The sequence below is a fragment of the Rhinatrema bivittatum genome, chromosome 1 (genome assembly GCF_901001135.1).
Source record: "Rhinatrema bivittatum chromosome 1, aRhiBiv1.1, whole genome shotgun sequence".
Taxonomy (NCBI): domain Eukaryota; kingdom Metazoa; phylum Chordata; class Amphibia; order Gymnophiona; family Rhinatrematidae; genus Rhinatrema; species Rhinatrema bivittatum.
Window position 1 is genome coordinate 801,126,874 of NC_042615.1, and position 18,594 is coordinate 801,145,467.

An 18,594-nucleotide genomic window follows, 5' to 3' on the forward strand; every position below is an offset into this window, starting at 1 on the left:
ATCTTTGTGGGCTTATTAGTAGAGATGTGCAGTCGTTTACAATGAAATAGGAAATAAAGACGATATTTCCTATTTCATTGCATTTCGGGAAGGAAAACAAATGATAGGAAAACCCACAAAATTTTGTGTGATTTTCCTATCATTTTTTTTTTTTTTTTTTAGGAAGTGGACATCTAGGGGAGAAAAACCCCAAACCCACCCCCAACCCTTCACATTTAATTAAATACAACTCCCCCCCCCCCTCCTGACTCCCCCAAGACTCCCCCAATGTCCCTGGTAATCCAGCAGGAATCCCAGGAGCAATCTCCTGATCTCGGGCCATAGGCTGCCAGTAATCAAAATGATGCTGGTGGCCCTTTGCCCTTACCATGTGACACCAGTAGCCCCTGTCACATGGTAAGGGAAAAGGCCTCCAGCGTCATTTTGATTACTGGCAGCCTATGGCCTGAGAGCGGGAGATCACTCCCAGTCCCCCCGCTGGACCACCAGGAATTTTGGGCCAGTCGGGGGGTTGGGAGAGCGGGGGCATTGTATTTAATAAAATTTGAAGGGTTGGGGCGTTTTGTTTTTTTTAACAAAATTGGCATAAAAAAATAAAATTCTGATCTGGGGGTGGACTGAAATGGCCCCCTCCTGAAATGAAAATGAAATGGGGACAAAAGAAAAATGTATATACACCTCTAGTTATTAGCATTATGATTGCAGTGACAGTAGAAGACCTACCTAGAAGCCAGTCTCCCAGTGGTGTGATAGAATGTGGGCATTGTGACAAGATCCTGGAAATCTGGGCACTACATACATGAGGATAATCCCTTTGGCATAGCAGTCTACCGGCTTGTTGAGGGAGCCCTTGCCATTGCAGAAAGTGACTTAATTGCCTTTTGGTGCTCTTATAGGAACGTGAGTACAAAAGAGAGCTCCCCCCCAAACTGAGGGGACACACGCAATTTGATACAAATTGGTCTGTCTGCTCTGAGGCAAAGATATATAGTGATGTGTTTTCCTGAGAAATGCAGCCAGAAACTGATCAGTACATATGGAGGTAGCTGTCTAGCTTATACTTGCCATGACCTCTAGAAGTATTTGGAAGGTGCCGGTGGCGAAAAAGGTCAGGGCTGTAGTGACCTGGAAGTCTACTGGAGAGGCATGGCCTCACTGAGTGGAAGGGCACTAACTGCTAACTGCTGGCTTAGGTATTGTATGGTTTATTTGCTAAACCTTATGGCTTGCTCCTCTGACATATCCACAGACTGTGACCTGGTCTGGTATTCTCTTTGAAAGGGGTACCTTCTGCTCCTCTTCTTCTGTTCTTACTCCCTTCTCAACCATTTGTGTCACAAATATCCATAGGTTTATTATACTTTTTTTTAGACTTTATTTCTCTAGTCGGTCTGCCCGTGTCTGCTCCAGTAACACTCAATCACCCCCAGTCAGACCCAGTATTCCCTAATCACCTTACACAAACACACACACACACTATCCCTCTGAGATATGCAGTGCCATGGCATTCACTGACAGGTTTCCCCAAAGAAAACAAGCACATTTTGCATCACACTGGAGGGTAACCCTGCCAAACATACAGGTTAAAGGCAAATACACATCGAGACAAGGAGCACAGTTTTTAGCTAGCCCTTCTCCCTCCCCTTCCCCCTGGGCCCATGTCTTTTCCTTCTGCAGCAGAGTCCACTCCTTGGGAAAGGAAGTCAAATATTTGTGCATCCTTGAGGATGTTCACAAGTACATTATTTGCAAATTGCGACATACACGCAAAAATTGCAAACCATGTCTGGACATTCCCTAAACATGCTCACATTTTTTTTGTATAGACCTTTACTCATGAACACAAGTATATGCTTGTCTGCGACCCTTTTGGAACACTGCGTGAGCGAATAGGCATTTATAAGCCATTATTAAGCATGAAACTCCTTCAAAAATATAAGCCTTATATTTTCTTTTGAAGATTCAGAAATGAACAGAGGAAAGGTAGCACGAGTTCTAAAAATGAAGCAGATCCGAGCTGCAGCAACCTTCATTCAGTAGGTCATTTCCTGGACCTCCTGACCAGCCATGAACAAAAATGTCTTGTTACATAAAATAGTAGTGCTATTTCTTCAAGCTCCCAAGAAACAGAGGCAAGGTTATCCAACTTGAAATAGCAATAATGTTTTGCTACTTCCTAGGTATAATTGGGCAGGGGGAGGAGGGGAATGGCAAGTTTCCAAACAGGGCCTGAAGGCTAGGATAGCACAGTTAAGGACAAATAGGAGTAGGAGCGACATCCTATAGTTTGCCATGCTTGTTCAGCTGACAGCTGTATTCCTAATACACTAGAAGGAGGTAAGATTAAAATAAGGTGATGGATACTGCTAAAACAATGTAGGCAGTTAAAGTTGCATGGCTGACATCTGTGAGATATCCTTAGCTAAAGGAACTTAGTCGGGGATTATGGGGCAAATGGTCTTTATCTGTCAATATCTGCTATGATACTTTGTGTTAGCATAAGACACGACAGCTTTTTGAAGATTCAATCTCAACACCTCTTCTGGACAGATTGCCTTGATAATTCAGAATTGTACTATAGAGAATGACTTAGTGTAGGATGAGTAGGAGCATGAGGAAAGGAATCTGCTCCATTTTCTCCTATAAAAGAGCTGCCCTCATCCTTCAACACTGTAAATCAGTGGTTCTCAACCTTTTTCCCATCGTGACACACCTGACAGGCCACGCGCACATGTGTGACACACTGCTCATTACAATTCACGGCGGAAATAAAAAGTAAAGGTCTGGTAATTATTTTTATTGTTTAAAATGACACAAGGAAAAGATATTTTCTGTCTGAACAGAAATTGCATAAATAGTAAACATCCCACACGAAAACAACACCAATTTCCAGCACTTAAACAGTAACCATCTTACCTAAGAAAAGGCAACACTGAAAATATTACACCAGGCCTTATGACACCAATACATCTCCTATTAGGAAAATGGACCAAGTTAGGCTGCTATAGAGCCCTACACAGAAACTACACGCCAGCAGAAAACCTCACCTGAGTCACATGTGCTGACCCTCACCTAACAAAGAATAAAGAGACCAAAACGCATAACAAGAAGCATGCAGAAAAACTGAATTGGAAACTGCAACAAGCCAGAGTCTCTGTATGCAGTGTAATAAAGGAAAAAAGAAACATCACCCATCCTTATAAAACAAATCAAGAAATATAAAATCAGTAGCAGTAAAACCATACTAACAAAAAGAACAGATTATTTCAAAACAGCTGATGAGTGGAATATTCAATAATTAAAAACTCATATAAAAAATTTCTAGATACCAATAAAATATTTCAAAATAGCAGACACAAAGACCCAGTAATGGAAACTAAGGATACAAAAATGTTTTTGCTCTGCATACCTGGGAACATTTGATATCCAGGTGTCCTAAGATTGCTTTGAATTAGCAGGAGGAGGGGTGGTTTGCTTGGAACTTTCTCCTCTCAGTCACATACCAGCACTCTCTCTCACACTGGCTCTCAATTACACACCTATACACCAATGCTCTCAGTCACTCACATATACACATGCTTTTTCTCTCACTTATATAGGCTCTTAATTACACATTTACATACATGCTGTCTATCTTTTCATGCTTACACACACAGGCTTTCAATCACACACATACATGCTGTCTTTTTCTCTCACACACTGGCTCTCAATCACATACTGACATGCTCTCTCACCTAAACCAGCTCTCAATCACGCATAAACACACATGGTTGCCGCATCTCGAAAAAGATATAATTGCGATGGAGAAGGTACAGAGAAGGGCTACTAAAATGATAAGGGGAATGGAACAGCTCCCCTATGAAGAAAGACTAAAGAGGTTAGGACTTTTCAGCTTGGAGAAGAGACGGCTGAGGGGGGATATGGTAGAGATGTTTAAAATCATGAGAGGTCTAGAACGGGTAGATGTGAATCGGTTATTTACTCTTTCAGATAATAGAAAGACTAGGGGGCGCTCCATGAAGTTAGCATGGGGCACATTTAAAACTAATCGGAGAAAGTTCTTTTTTACTCAACGCACAATTAAACTCTGGAATTTGTTGCCAGAGGATGTGGTTAGTGCAGTTAGTATAGCTGTGTTTAAAAAAGGATTGGATAAGTTCTTGGAGGAAAAGTTCATTACCTGCTATTAAATTCACTTAGAGAATAGCCACTGCCATTAGCAATGGTAAAATGGAATAGACTTAGTTTTTGGGTACTTGCCAGGTTCTTATGGCCTGGATTGGCCACTGTTGGAAACAGGATGCTGAGCTTGATGGACCCTTGGTCTGACCCAGTATGGCATTTTCTTATGTTCTTATGATCTCTCTCTTACTTATACACACAGGCTCTTAATCATACATACACATGATCTCTCTCACACACACAAAGGATCTCAATCATACACACATACTCTTTCACACAAACAGGTTTTCAATCACAAACCTACACATACAGGTTCCCAATGGTAAACTTGCATTCATGCTCTCTCTCTCTCATAGGCAGGCTCTCAATCACAGACATGCTCTCTTTCACATATACAGACTCTCAATCATTCACATACATGCAATCTCTCACTCACACACAAACACACACAGGACCTCAAACACACATGCTTGCTCATTCACTCTCTCTCTCCCTCCCTCCCCGGAACTAGGGGCAGCAGCAGCCTCCTCTCAACCCTAACCTCCTTCATTTCCAGCTCTCGCGGAGAAAGGAGTCCCATCGGCCGCGGGGGTTGACATTCTTCTTCATTTTTCTCCGAGCCGCGCTGCTCATTCCTCAGGCCGCGCCTCTCTTTACTTTGGGCCGACGCTGACCACACTAGCATGGTCTCTTCTTCCCGCGCACACACACCCCTGCTCACCACTTCCTCTTCCGGGCCATTGGGGGGGGGGGGATGGTGGGAAGAAGAGACCATGCCGGTGCCCTGTTCTGCTGCGTTCTGCCCGGGCTGACAGCATTTTAAGCCCAGGCGGAGGAGGACCGTGGAGCAGCTGGGTCAGTGAGGGACCGGAAGTGTGGCGACACACCTGCGTGTTCTCGGTGTCACACTGGTGTGCTGCGACACACTGGTTGAGAACCACTGCTGTAAATCACCTGCTACTAAATTCTGGATTTCCTTACTGTGCCAGTTCCTGAATGATGGTGATTATAAAGGTAAAAATCAGATATGGTAGGTGATGTATGAGAGGGGAATTATCTTTAATACCACTGCTAATGCTTCCCCCAGTGATTGAGAACAAGGGCTAGGTTGGCAATAGCCTGTTGACCTCATCAGACATATATCACAGAAGTACTTACTACTACTACTACGACTACTACTACTACTACTACTACTTCACATTTCTATAGCACTACAAGACATTACACAGTTCTGTTCAAACACATAAAAAAGACAATCCCTACTCAATAGAGCTTACAATTTATTAAGGCAAACATATTAGACAAGAGATTTGGGGGATTTCATAAAGCAAGACAATGGTTAAAAAAGAAAAGAAAGTTAGCTAATAAGGCTAAAAACAGACAATTGGGCTCAATATTTAAAGGCAGCTTCAAAAAGGTTGGTCTTTAGATGGGATTTTAACATAACAAAAGAGGGAGCATGACACACCAGTTCAGGAAGACTATTCCAATCATATGGTGTAGCCAGGTGGAAAGCACGGAGCCTAGAATTGGCAGTAGAGGAGAAGGGCACAGATAGGGGTGATTTATCTGATGAGCAGAGTGCACGAGGAGGGGGGAGTAGAGAGAGTTAAGAGAGGAGAGGTAGTAAGGTGCTGCAGAGTGAAGGCATTTGTAGGTGAGAAAGAAGAGCTTGAACTGTATGCAGGAATGGATAGGGAGCCAATGCAATGACTTCAGAAAAGGGATTATGTAAGCATAGCGACTTTGGGAAAAGATAAGTCATGCAGCTAAATTTACTATGGATAGATAGATGGGAGGTAGCTTAATTGTACTCACTAACGGGTCAATACAGTTAAAGTCATGGGAGAGCCGGCGAGCGCCCACTCTCCCGACACATGCACAGGCCAGTGTCCTGGTCGCGCGATTCAGTATCGGCCCATATGCAAATTAGGGCTCGCGGTAAAAGGAGGCGCTAGGGACACTAGTGCGTCCCTAGCGCCTCCTTTTTGACAGAAGTGGCGGCTGTCAGCGGGTTTGACAGCCGGTGCTCAAATTTACTGGTGTCAGTTGTCGAAACCACTGACAGCCATGGGTTCGGAAAACGGATGCCATCAAAATTGAGCATCCGTCTTCCAACCCGCGGGCCGCGGGCATATTTTTAATTTTTTTTTTTATTTTTGGGGCCTCTGACTTAATATCGCTATGATATTAAGTTGGAGGGTGTACAGAAAAGCAGGTTTTACTGATTTTCTGTACACTTTCCCGATGCTGGCCGAAATTAAAAAGCGCGGCTTTGCTGCACATTTTACTTTCTATATCGCGCAAGAATGACTAATAAGCCCATCAACATGCATTTGCATGTTGCGGGCGCTATTAGTTTTATAGGTTGGCCGTGCATTTTCCATGCACTATTATCCCTTACTGAATAAGGGGTAAAAATAGCGCATGGAAAACGCACGGCCATTTGGGGACTAACAGTGCGCTCAGCCTGAGCGCACTTTACTGCATCGGCCTGAATAGCTTAAATGAAAACCTCAGACTTCTTCAATCAAATCAATGCACAACCCGACTGAAACTCGTTTCAAAAAGTGCCATCTGAGGTTTTCATTTACGCCGTTGCAAGTACAATTAATCTGGATTAAGAGACACAGTGGAATCATAGCACATTAGGAGCAATTATATGCACACATTTCTAGGAGATTAGCTTCCAGTGACGGAACTGTACCAGCTCTGAGGATGGTTGAGACTGTTGCTTCCCAGGCTGGGAGGATGTTCCGCAAGGAACCCCAGCTTTTCCTATGGATCCCTCTCTGTGTTTGTGAGGTGATCTGTTGTTGCATTTTGCAAGTCATCTGTTTTACAATTTGTACAGTAACCATCCCCTGAAGCAGGCAGAGATGCCGAAACTCAGCCATGTTGGTTTTAATTCTTGTTTTATGACCATGTAAATCATGTATTTTATATTTATTTATTCAAATTTGGTATTGATAGTTTTGGAATACGGTTTTATTATTATTATTATTATTATTCACTTTATATCAGTTTTTGCTATGTACTGCTGTTCATTATTTCCTACATTTGTGGTATTTTTCCTCTTTTTTACATTCATATCTCTAGCAAACATATATTCATCCCCTTTGAGGAACCTGAGGCAAAACACTAAATACTTAACTTCAATTATTGTTTAAATTAGTTGGTAATCAATACCAAGTGATCAGATTATGTAATAGTCTTTAAAACACCTTGCTGTTAGCTAATCTTCTGGCATAAGTATGATCCCAAGCCAGTCATGCTTTTCCCTATTTAACGTAAATGCTCCAAGTCTTGTAATTCTCTTTTGATGGGACTTAATTAAAACATAGCTGACTACAATCACTTATCTGATTGCAGTTCAATTGCCAGGTATGTCATGGGAAAAACATTCTCTCTCATCCATCTCCCTACACACACCCCAATAATTTTCATTTGTTTTTTATTGTAATTTATAAATCTCATATCAAAGTTCAAGGGAATATAGTGGTACTGGATACTGAAACAAAAAAATATTTATGTCCATCCTAGCTAATAATTAACAAAGTAACACAGTACATGACGGCAGCTAAAAATCAATTAGCAAATTCTGTCTGACCAGTTTGTCTACACCTCTTGCCCTACAGATTCCTTCTTTTTCTGTATTGTCTTTAATGATCCAGTATCCAAAATATCCTCCACATTAGCTCCTATATATTGCCAGCCCAAGATCTTTGGATATATTCTTTGTGGCACACTGGCACCATAGGATATTTTTGCTCAGGGAGCTGTGAGGCTCCCAAAACACTTCAGTCCGCAAAGTGCTGAGATTCCATTGTAAATATATACCCTGGAGCATCTTACTTGGATTATAAAATACATTATTTGTTGATTTTTTAGAGTATTTGGATTTAGCCCGTGCCATCATGCCGAGACACTGACATTGGGTGGCACCGTGGGACGCCAGTCACCGAACGACATTTTCTAATATGGTCTAAAACTGTGAGGGAAGCGTTGTAAACATTTTCAAGCAGAAATGCTTCAGGAGCCCTGGAGCACTGAAGTAGGAGCAGCAGCGGAGTGCTGTGCTGTGTTTTTGCAAGTACAAGACAGAAAATCTATGTAATTACCTTTGAAGCAGAAGAAGCTGTGCAGCCTGACAGAACAGCACGTGCAGGCAGTGCTTTTGCGAGGGCGCTGCTGATTTAAGTCTCCGCTCTACGCATACTTCCCCCCATAAGTCTTCTGCATGAGCTCAAAAGTATGGATTCAGGGTCTCTCTTTCTTTCCAGCTGCAAATCTAGTACAGGTTTGTCTTTTCTCCATGTCTACTGTTCCCTCCTTGCCTGAAAAAAAGCAGAGCATAGATAAATAAATAAATTGATCGTTTCCCTGAACATTTGCTTAAGAAGTCTGCTGGATCAGTGGCTAGCCTTTCGAAGCATTTGCTCCGGGGTCTTACTGTATCACTGAGGGAATCTGAAAGCAGCCCCTTTTTACAATCAGCATGCGCCATCCTTGTAAATAGGATGCACCCGCCTTTACAGAAAGGGGGGATCAGTTTTCAGGAAGGCAGCTAAAAAGGCAGTTACATGGGTACCTGCAATGGCATTAAGTCAACCCCGAATTTTGATGTTGCTTTATATCATTTCTTAGTGTATGCTAGCATTTTAAGCATGCACAAAAATGAGGGAGGGTAACGTTAAGATGAGCATGCACCTGCCCGTATATGTGTGTAGGTGGGCGCGAGCACACGTGTGCTGGAATTTTAAATCACCTGCACAAGTGCGCATGCATTATATAAAATATGGCTAGTGTGCATATTTGTGCGCCTAATTTTTAGCACTGACAGGAGGAAATGTTTATCGCATGTTTCCTTAGGACTTGTCAGCGTTTATATGCACGAGTGAGCACATTTTAAAATACACATGACAGAAGAAAATTAACAGTTTGACCAAGTACGCCACCATTTCCCCACTCTATCTCTAGGTCATCAAGACCCCACTGGTTCATCAGCCTGCAGTCTTCCAAATATACTCAGATCCCTCGCCCAGTCAGTTTTTTGCCATATCGAGTTTTATTCAGACTTACATCTGATAAAGAACGGAAGTAAATATGCACAGGCAACAGCCCTACGTGCCCTGTGGTTGCCAGTTTTAAAAGGGATTTCTGTGCGAATATGTTGGCCCCAGCGTGGAAAGCCCCTGACGTATTCAAAATCCACCCCTTTTTTACACATGTTCTGTTGCTCACGCACATGCATATATGCGCGTAACTTACCACTTTTAAAATAAGAGTTATGCGCAGTTGGCCTATATACTCGTGTATATGGGCCTTTTTATGCGAGCAACTCTTTTAAAACTCACCTTTTAGTGCAACTAAATCATTTCAATGTTCACTAAATGGTTTTAGCATAAAAATAAAGCAACACAAAATACCCAGCATACCACAAATAAGCACCAAGTAGCACTGTTCTGAAAATCGAATATACATGAGTACTTGACAGGCGTTCACATGTTCCTTCTTTTGCTGGATTTGCTATGCAGGTTCTTTAGAGCAGCCTTTAGTTTCCACTTTATTTAAATGGAGAACAGATGGCTATGTGATGGTATCAAGTGAAGGAAATCAAATTTCTCCAATGGGCACCTTCAGCTCCTTACAGAGCTATTTCTGCCAGAGAAAGGATAATTATTTCCATCAACTGGAACCTAGTTGCTATGTTTGCCTCCTGGGATGATCTTCTCCAGTGGTATAGCCAGCTATCCCTATAAGCAGAAGAACCTAAAATAGAAGGTCCCGGAGTTGAGACCACATGATTTGAACTGGCTCGCCCCACTGCAAACCCAATGTTATTACATCATACGCTTCTGTATGTGTTTGTCACAGGGGCTACTGTGCCATTGTCACAGGGGCTACTGGTGCCATTGGCCGGCCCCTGTCACATGGTAGGAGCAATTGACGGCCAACGCCATCTTGTGCTCCTACCATGTGACAGGGGCCGACCAATGGCACTGGTAGCCCCTGTGACATAGTAAGGGCAAAGGCTATCAGCGCCATTTTGAATACTGACAGCTGATGGCCTGAGTGCAGGAGATCGATCCAGGACCCCCGCTGGACATTTGGCAAGTCTTGGGGGGGTCAGGAGGGTGGGGTTTTATTCGTTAATCATATGTTGCATTCATGGGGGTTCACCATATGTTTCGCGGACCCACGAATGCAACGAATAGGGACCTATACGCTGCAGATTGTGCATTCGTTCAAAACATCCCTAATATATACCTAAATTAGGAAAAGTAGCTTGAGATTAGCCAGCACCTATTTAGGTCCTTCTGTCTTAATTTGTGTGTGTTGCACTGGATGTGGACCCTTGGGCCGAGGTGTGGTTGATGCTACCCGCAGGGCAAGCCCTACAGGTCCCCACTGTTGGCAGGCGGAGCTGGCTGATTGACAGAGGCCAGCTGGAGCTTCACCAATACCAGCCCTTGTTCCCCGCAAGTTGTTCCCCGACTGGCAGAGAAAGGATAATTATTTCCATCACTGGAACCTCCGTCCGAGGTCTTCCGGGAGGCAGTGAGAGAGTCAGCCAGGGGTCAGCAGCGGTAGGAGAACAAGTTCAGATGAGGCAGAGTCCTGGAGGCCCAGTTGCCAAGGAGGGCACCCACATAAGAGCAAGACAGAGGGTGCCCGAATAAGAACAAGACAGAGGGCGCCAGAGTAAGAACAGGCAAAAGCCTGAGAGGCCAAGTCCAGAGTATATTCAGAAGAGGCATGGGAGAACAGACCTCATTCAGGGCAGGTGGCAAGCAAGAAGGACTGACAATACAGGCATGGATCAAACCAGTAGTCAAGCAGAGGATGGTCAGGGAGGCAAAGGACAAAACCAAGAGTCTGGCAGAAACAAAGTCAGATGAGCGGAGGTCAGGCCAGGTAGCAATCAGTAGTGTAGTTGGACAAAACAGAGGTCAAGCCAGGTAACAATCAGTAGCGTAATCGGATGAAGCAGAGGTCAAGCCAGATATCATTCAGTAGCAAGACAAGGGGTAGAGACGAACACAGGAACAGGAATGTATATCAGGAACAAGGCAAGACCAGGAATCAGGAACAAGACAAAGCAGTAACAAACCGGGAACCAGGAACACGCAGGAATAAACAACTAGTACACGACAAGCATGGAGACCTGTTGGCAAGGCAAGGAAGCACTGGCTGGGCCCGGTCTTAAATACCAGGACCCAGTAACATCATCATCTGGGGCTGCGAGTTGGTTTCCTGCCGCAGCTCCTTTAAAGGTAGAGCAAGTGCACACTCACGCATCTAGGAGGAGGCTCGGTGTGAGATGACAGCTTCTCCCCACGGGCCACATGGGGAGACCTTCCGCAGAGCTGGGACATCCACAGAGGAGCTGGGAGCACTGGGAGCAGCACGAGCATGGAGGCGGCTGCCCATGGCCGCAAGAGAGGCAGAACCTGCTGCTGGAGGAGGCAAACAGGGGTAAGTGGGCCCGACCACTGCCTGCTGCGGCCGGCACGCAACTGTGTGGCTTTTGGTGTAGACCTTGCATCATTTTTGTAGCTCTTGTTTTTTCACTGCCTCTGCCCTTTCTATATTATTTTGTAGGTAAAGCCTCCAGAACTGGGTAAAATATTCTAGGCAAGGTCATCTCATAAAACAGTGGTTCTCAACCTTTCTAATGCCGTGACCCTGAAATACAGTTCCTCATGTTGCGGTGACCCCTCGCCCCACGAGGGCGGGGTGAGGACGGGGTGAGGGTGGGGCTTTGGTCATATGGGGGCGGGGTTATGGATGGGGTTGGATTTTAGTGCATACTTATTTATTATGACATTTATAAACAGAACCACCATTCCTCATAAAACAATAAAATTAAGAAACATAAAGCATCAGTTATAATAGTAAAACCATACTAATAAAAGAATATTTTAAAATTACTGATAAATAGAATTTCTATTAATTAAAATCATATACATTTTTATAATTTCCCAAACACCAATAATATTTCAAAACAGCACATATATCAAATAACACACAATAATTAAAACTAATAAGGATTTTAAAAAGCCCCTGCTGTCCATACATGGGAGCTCTTGATTTCCAGTCACCCTGATATTGTCGAGGATTAGGAGGTTATCCTCTCTCTCTCACACATACACTCACATGTCCATTCTCTCTCACACATACACTGTCACATACTTACACATTCATGCTCTTATACCCACCATAACCTCTCACTCTCACAGACACTGATACACTCTCAGGGTGTAAGACACTCTCCCCCCCCCCCCCCCCCCCCCCCCCCCCCCCCCCCCACTCACACACACTCTTACTCCCCTGGATTTTCTCATACACACTCATGCTCTCACTCTTCCTGGCTCCCTCACAACCTCAGAGCCTCTCAGATAAAACTCTATGCAGCAGAAATAATGCTGAATGTTGAGAATTGTGTTATGCAGACTAATCTGGAAAATGCACTAATTTCTACATGAGTCATAATGAATCAGTCCTCAGCTGCAGGCATCAATTGATTATCCTGGCTCCCTTTATGTTTGCCAAATACAGTTCATGTGTAACAGCAATCCTAATTCTCCACCAGATCAAGCTGATTTCACATCCCACTTCATACTTTGTCACCTCCAGCTGAGTCAAACAATTAATCTAATTACTGCCACTGCTGCCACGTGGCTATTGGGGAGGCACTGATTGCTGCTATTGGCACTGAAGCCCATTCTGCTGCCTCCTCTGTGCAGGCCCCCTGGGTTTCCACTTCCTCCATGTTGATCTCGTACATTGTGAGATCCGCCATAGAGAAAGTGCTACTCTTGCACATTCCCAAAGATTACATGTGCCAATCAGTAAAAAGTATTTTTTTTTTACATCTGCTTCCCTTTCTAATTTTTTGCCATTTCCTTTTATATTGCCTTTTTTTCTATTTCTTTTCTCTCCACCTGTCTTCTTCCCTCAAACACACAGTCAGGTTCTCATTCTCACATGCATTTCTCTCTCACACACACCTACACAGGCTCTCACTGGCACAGGCTGTCTGAGTCTCACACACAGGCTCTCTCACACCCCCACATGTTGCCTTGCTCAAGCACAGGCTCTCACTCTTAAATGCTGTCTCTTTCACACACACAGAGGCTCTCACATGCTGTCTCTGCAAACACACACAGTCTCTCAACTCATCTCATACTCGCACACACCTCTCTCTCACCTCTGGTCCTCTTCTTTACGGGTTGCCACAGGATGGGCTCTGCAGTGGCCCTAGTCTTCCCGGCCCCGCTGCTCCTCTTCTGCACGCGGCTGAAGCACCTCTTCTACCCACGCGGCTGACGCGCCTCCTCCTTCCTCCCCGTGTGGCTCCGGCAACATTTGTCTTCCGGGGCAGGGCGGGCAGGAAGGAAGTAGGGGGAGCACCTGCAGTGGCTGATACACCTCCTTCCTGCCTGCGCGGCTCCAGCAACATATATCACTGCGACACGCTAGCTTTTTGGGCCAAGTCTCTTCCCTTTTGGGGTTGGAGGAGGCAGGTCGCCAGCTTCGCCCCGCCTCCCCACAGCAGCCACGGCGCCGCGGACCGGCAAAAAACCCCAACGGCCCGGTACTGGTCCGCGGACCGGTGGTTGGGGACCTGCTTTAGGCGACCCCTGCATTTTGGTCGTTCGACCCCCGCCGGGGTCGCGACCCACAGGTTGAGAACCGCTGTCATAAAATATCTGTACAGAGGGCATTTTTACATCCAGTTTTTCTACTGGTTTTGACTCTTGCTATTAACTCTACTATCCTTCTGGTTCTGATTACCATCTTACAATTCTGTTTTGCCATGTTAGTCATCAGACATGAGTAGCTCATTCCTGTCTCATTCCTGTTAGTCCACATTTGTATCTGTCCTGCATCACCCATCCCCCTTATTCATGTTCTGTTCCTTTGTATTTCTATACACACAATACATGAGACTTCAATTTTTGGATTAAATACTCACTCTCAGGCATTCTACCATGCCAACAACTTTCTAGATCACATTTCCTTCTGTCTAGTCCCTCAAGAGACTGTCTGCCTCTGAAACATATGGTCCACCACATGCAAGCAAGTTCACTATCCTCCCAAGAGGCAGCATTACTACTGGGTAATACCATTCAGCTTGTCACATGTAAACAAAACTGCCTGTTCTATATACCCTATCAGGAGCTACAGGCCTGTTACCAGACAAGGCCAAGCCAACTCAGGCAACAGACAGACCCTGTTTGTATCAGGGGAATTATGCTAGGGGTCCTTCCCTGAGGATCAGGTACTCTCACCATGGGACACTGGGCAGCCAGCACCAGCTTGTCTGTAGGCCCCCTGAATATGTCTACTGTGGCTACTATGTGTACATGCTGGAGGGCTTTTGTCAGAGAATTCAAGTATACTGTAGGTCCAGCCATATGTCAGGCAAGTGAATCCCATGAGAAGAAAAGAGCTCAGCACATTCAGAGGATATCCACTCATGCCTAACATGGAATCCACCATAATCTGAAGTAAAGTTGCCCACTTGTTTGTTAATTTTGGCGGTCCACTGCCCCCAAGGTGAGTGACTAAAATCTCAGTGGGCAATAACCTCAACAGCAGTTGATGCAGGAGACAATCAAGCTGATCCCAGTACATTCTTCTTGTGCCTAGCCATTGCACCCACATGTTCTAAACACTGGCAATGGAGGTTTGTTCAAAGTTGACTTCAGGAAAAATAAATTTGTTAAAATGGGGAGTACCTCAAGGAGACACTAGTTGGATGGGAAAATAGAGAAATCAGAACAGCAGTGGGCACAATTAAAGGGAGATTTTGTAAAGGCAAAAACCATTTTTTTAATAAAGAGGGACAAGATATCTGGAATAGCTAACAGAAACTGGGAAAGTAGTCAGGAATGCAAATATGCAAATTAAAGAAAAAATAGTAAGTGTATGCAGAGGCAACATTTTCATTTTGATCATTCATTTATTTGATAGGGCATCTCCATTTGGTTCATTAGTTTCAAGCAACAGTTTTTTTGTATGTTTTATTTGTTCATTATTTTACCATTAAAGTCTAAGGAGGAAGCACTACAGCCTATTATGGACACCAAAATTGGGGTTTTCTCATCTGTTCAAATTAAACTTGTGGGTAGACAATATCAGAATGCTGAAGGCATGACAATGCATCAAGTCTATATAAATATGGCACTAAAAGTGGAATGAATAGCCTAAAGCACAATAATGGCGCAAAGGGGTACCAGCAGTAGTAGGAGGTCTCCAAGGCACCAGCAGAGGAGCAAAGAAGTAGCAAGAGTGAAAAGATCACCCAAGAATTCAAAAGAGGGCATCAACAACAGTAGCTTGAACCCTTAAAAGCAGCATGAGTGGCAAAGTGACATTAAGATTGGCATCAAATTGCTAAGACACTATGAAGAGGGAACAAAGCAGAAAAGGTGGCAGGAAAAAGACCCCCAAGGAACTAATAAACAGACAGAGAAGCACAAAAAGTAGCATCAACACATTAGGGTACCATAAGAGATGCAAAGCAGCCCCACACAGTGGCAAGAACACCCAAAGGTGTAGAGTCTGGGTCATGACAGAAAGGCAGAGTGACAGCAGGACCATCAAGGTGCAAAGTCTGGGTATGGCAGCGATGCTGAGTGTAAGACAATTAAGTTTCAGATATGGAGTACAGTGTTGCGGTTCTGGCCACGAACACCGCGGACAGTCCCTTACCTCCAGGCTCCCGGACCTGCTCCCGCTTCCAGAGGCCTGGTTTGCGGCCTGTTTGGCGGCGTCCCCGCTGGGGCTGCGCCGCTGTGAAGTCTCCCTTGGACACCTGGCTCCTAGGCGCGCATGCGCGCCACTTGGGCGCATTTCTAGGCCGTTTCCCGCCAGTGTTGACTCCTCCCAACTCCTGATATCAGACGCCGCGGCCTTCATAAGCCGGCCGCGGTCTTCCAGTTTTTGCCTTGCAACGGGTTAGCCTCCTGGTTTCCTGTTGCACTGTGCCCCGGAGTGACTCGCTTTGCTTCGTCGCTCCGTTCCTGCTACAGTACCTGCCTGGTTCCTGCCTGCCTGCTACAGTACCTGCTTGGTTCCTGCCCGCTTGCTACAGTACCTGCCTGGTTCCTGCCTGCCTGCTACAGTACCTGTTTGGTTCCTGCCTGCCTGCTACAGTGCCTGCTTGGTTCCTGCTTGCTTGTTACAGTTCCTGCCTGGTTCCAGTACCCAAGTCTTGCTACAGTTCCTGCCTGGTTCCAGTACCCGAATCCTGCTACAGTTCCTGCCTGGTTCCAGTGCCTGAATCCTGCTACAGTTCCTGCATGGTTCCAGTACCCGAGTCTTGCTACAGTTCCTGCCTGGTTCCAGAACCTGAGCCCAGTTACAGTATTGCTACTGTCCTAGTCTGGTTCCAGTTACCTGTCCTTATCCACAACCCGCCTAAGTCCCAGTGGCCAGGCCCCTATGGCCTTCTCCCAGGGGGGCTTCAGCTTCCAAGGGTAAAGCCACCTAAGTCCCAGCGGTTGGGCTTCTATGGGCTCCTCCCGGGGGAGTACCAGCTTCCAGGGTGAAGAGCATCTACCTCCTGCCTGAATATCTGCCTCCCAGCCTGCTATTCATTAGAGACATTGACCACCTTTCCCAGTCTCCAGCAGGTCGGTCCAGGGGTCCACTAAACAGAGACTCCCATAACAGATTGCAAGGCTATGGACTCGGCGGATGCACTTGCTCCCTCGGATCTGCCCGGGATGGCCCGGCAGATGCTACAGCACCAGAGCTACATAGATACCTTGGCAGCCACGGTGGAACGGCTATCCTCGCGCTTGGAGTCCTTGCCTTCTGCTGGTAGGGCCCCCGAGGGTCACAGCTCCTCTGTGACTCAGCTACCAGCACCCTCCCATTACACTGGTGATTTAAGGACCTTCCGCGGCTTCTTGACCCAATGTTTTGTGCGGTTCTCTTCGTTGCCTCAGCAGTTTCCCTCGGATGTGGTGAAAGTGGCATATATCCTGTCTCTGCTTGATGGGAAAGCCTTAATCTGGGCTTCTCCCCTCTGGGAAAACAATGATTCTTTGCTTACGGACTTACAACAGTTCATCACGAACTTTCGCCAGGCCTTTGATGAGCCCACCCGAGTAGTCACAGCTACATCTGACCTGCTGCAACTTCGTCAGGGGGCTCGCTCCTTGGCAGATTATGCAATGGAGTTTCAGACTTTAGCACAAGAAGTAGGTTGGCAAGATGGTAGTCTTAAGGCCATCTTCCTGGAAGGCCTCTCTGGTCGCATAAAGGATGAAATTGCTGCTCGAGATCTACCGGAGGACCTCAATGCCTTGATTGAGATGGCTGCCTGCATTGACCGCCGCCTACAACAACGGGCCAAGGAGCAACGCTCCTCTCGCTATAGTCCGGCTCGTGGGCTGAGACCTGTGCCCTCGCCCAAGATTTCTCGTCCAGACGCTCCCACCTGCAAACCTAGGCAGCTGGGATGGGCCCCACTTTCTGCTGAAGAAAGGCAATGGCGCCATTCGTTGAAGTTGTGCTTGTATTGTGGCCAGAAAGGCCCCTTCTTGGCACGTTGCCAGCAGCGTGCAGAAAACGCCAAAGCCTTGGAGGTCAGGAGGAGCTCCTCCTAGGCTGTGCTACAGCTCCTCAATATACTGTCCCTGTTACCTTGGAATATCCCGGAGGCTCCTTTGAGACGATGGCGTTCTTGGATTCCGGAACCGGAGGTAATTTCATCCTGCAGGACTTAGTCTCCCAGTTGCGAATCCCTACGCATAGACGGGAGGTCCTGTTACGAATTACCTCTATCCAGGGGATGCTTCTTCCAGGACCTGTCCAGATGTCCACAGCACCCATTACGGTCCACATCAGGGCGATCCATTCAGAGGAGATAGCCTTCCTAGTGTTGGAGAAGGCTGTCCACCCTGTGGTGCTAGGGTTGCCGTGGTTACAGAAACACTCGCCCACGATTCAGTGGGATATGCTACAGATTGTCAAATGGAGTCCTTTTTGCCTAGCTAATTGTATGAAAGTGCCTAAGACTCCCGCACTTCCCTTGATGCACTCTGCCATGGGGCCTCCTGCACCTTATGAGGACTTTACAGATGTATTCTCCAAGACCAAGGCGGAGATACTTCCGCAGCATCGTCCCTATGACTGTGCTATAGACTTGCTACCTGGTACTATGCCTCCCCGAGGCAGGGTTTATCCCTTATCCATACCTGAGACCCGGGCCATGTCCGAGTACATTGCGGAAAATCTGGCAAAGGGCTTTATCTGCCCGTCCAAGTCGCCTCCACGGGCAGGTTTCTTTTTCGTCAGCAAGAAAGACGGCTCACTGAGGCCGTGCATAGACTATGGAGGCCTAAATTCTATTAGCAAGCGAGACCGCTACCCGCTCCCATTAATCCCGGA